The 2272-nt window shown below is 43.5% G+C and overlaps 1 non-coding gene across 1 annotated transcript; it reads right to left on the bottom strand.

Moving 5' to 3' along the window:
• Positions 1-1849: 1849 nt before the first annotated feature.
• On the bottom strand, positions 1850-1956 carry LOC149990695 (U6 spliceosomal RNA). The gene has a single exon (XR_016508719.1). It is a non-coding gene; the product is annotated as a U6 spliceosomal RNA (small nuclear RNA).
• Between the last annotated feature and the right edge of the window lie 316 nt (positions 1957-2272).

Here is a 2272-nt window from a genome sequence, read left to right as displayed (position 1 = left end):
TCAAGGGAATATGTGTATTTCGCCTAAATTAGGTATCTAAGTGCTTGCATTCTCCTCAGCACTCAGTCTCTTTATGGGACAACAGCCCCAGTGACACCCTTTCTATTTGGTCATTATTACAGTTGAGGCTCTGAGAAAGCTATGAGAAGAGGCTTCTTTGACTCTAGGAATGTATATGGTTTCTCATAGATAGACATTTTATTTCCATAGCCCCAACTACTTGTAAAAGGGGAAACAATACATGCAAAATGTGCAGACAAAAGAATCCACTCCAGCATGAGAAGGACAGGGAGCCATGGGCAATAAGCACATTAACCAGAGTGCCGTCCCCTAACTCCAGGAAAATAGAAAGCACAACAAGAACCAAAAGAAGCCATTTAGCCTAACGTTCCGATCTTTGGAGACTTTACTTTAATCACATCTTTCAGCTCTTTCACCATGCCCAGCACCTCCTGACTTCTCCTTGAACAGATTTAGGTGTCTCTCTCTAGAACCTGAGCTGTTCTCATGTGGGCTCTGTTGCCCGGCCTGTGATAAGCTATTCCATCTGGCTGTGCCCTTTGTTCTCACAGTGCTAGGTTTTACCACTTCCCATTGACTTAGAATTTCTTAGTTTTCCAATGGGCTCTTCAGGGATTTGCACCTCCTGCTAATATACAAAATTATTTTCTCAGTTGTGTCACGTTTGTTCCTAATTTTGAAAACATTTTATTATTCAAAAAAATATTTTAACCCTGGCTGGTGTGGCTCAGTGAATTGAGTGCTGGCCTGCGAACTGAAAGGTCACTGGTTCGATTCCCAGTCAGGGCACATGCCTGGGTTGTGGGCCAGGTCCCCAGTTGGGGGTGAGTGAGAGGCAACCAGTTGTTTCTTTCACACACTGATGTTTCCGTCCCTTTCTTTCTCCCTCTCTTCCCCTCTTTCTAAAACTAAATTAATAAAATCTTTAAAAAATATTTTCCTTATTTTAGAGACAGGGGAGAAAAACATCCACATGCAAGAGAAACATCAATTGGCTGCCTCTCACACACCCCCAACTGGGGACCTGCCCCACAACCCAGGCATGTGCCCTGACCGGGAATCAAACTGGTGACCTTTCAGTATGCAGGCTGGTGCTCAATCCATGGAACCACACCAGCCAGAGCTTGAAGACACTTTATAAGGAACTTTCCCATGTAAGGATCAGCCAGAAGAATACAGAAAGGAACCTACACAGAGTCTTAATACCCCACACAAACCTCTCAGACACCACAGTGAGCAGCCTGCTCAGAAGAAAAAAATGACCAAAGACCATTGTCCTGATAAGTCAAAGGAATGCAGGAATGCCCCACTGAAGCTAAGAATATTTATGACACACCTGTAGTTTCTTCACCTCTTAGATAGGTCAGGCCTACCGTTTGGAATGAAATACAATCAGGAGGGAAGCCCATGGTTCAGAGAAATGAACTGTGGAAGCTTCCAGGGTCAAAGTTAAAATAGAGTGAAGGTGGCTGCCCTCACCTCCCGCATTAGAACAGGGAGCTGCAGGTTTAGGTCTCTTCATTGCGACTTGTTTGATGTTAGTGTCTGTTCCTTGTTTCGCTGCCTCTGGTTCTATTGTGTCATTTGTTTGTTTTATTCATTGGGTTCCATTTATAGGTGAGATCATATGGTATTTGTCTTTCACCACCTGGCTTATTTCACTTAGCATAATACTCTCCAGTTCTATCCATGTGGTCATGAAAGGTAGGAGCTCCTTCTTTCTTTCTGCTGTGTAGTGTCCCACAGTTGTTTGATCTACTCATCCACTGATGGGCACTTAGGCTGTTTCCAGCACATGGCTATTGTAAATAATGCTGCTATAAACAAAAAAAGTATGGAACACTTCACGAATTTGTGTGTCATACTTGTATAGGAGGGATGCTAATCTTCTCTGTATCATTCCAATTTTAGTATATGTGCTGCCGAAGTGAGCACCTAGAATAATTTGATGGCATCATCCATCAGTGATCAGAAACTAGAAAGTGGGGCTCATACAAAGTGTTTCGTATAGTTTACCAATATGTGTTTGTACAAAGACCACAGGAGGGAGACATGGCTTGACAATAGTGCATATGAAAAAATGGGAGTTTGAGCTGACCACAAGTTAAATAAGGGTGGATCGTGCTATGGGACTGCTAAAACTGCCAACACAATTTAATAATACCCAGAAGAAGGAGCAAAGTATCCCATTATGCCCCTGCACTGGCCCAGGCAGTCCCCTTCAGAGGTGGCATCCAGCTCAGGCATCACT

This window comes from Furipterus horrens, unplaced genomic scaffold (genome assembly GCF_987537825.1).
Source record: "Furipterus horrens unplaced genomic scaffold, mFurHor1.1.pri manual_scaffold_17, whole genome shotgun sequence".
In the NCBI taxonomy this organism is placed as follows: domain Eukaryota; kingdom Metazoa; phylum Chordata; class Mammalia; order Chiroptera; family Furipteridae; genus Furipterus; species Furipterus horrens.
The sequence above is the reverse complement of the archived record's forward strand: the minus strand, read 5'-3'. Positions and strand labels throughout refer to the sequence as shown.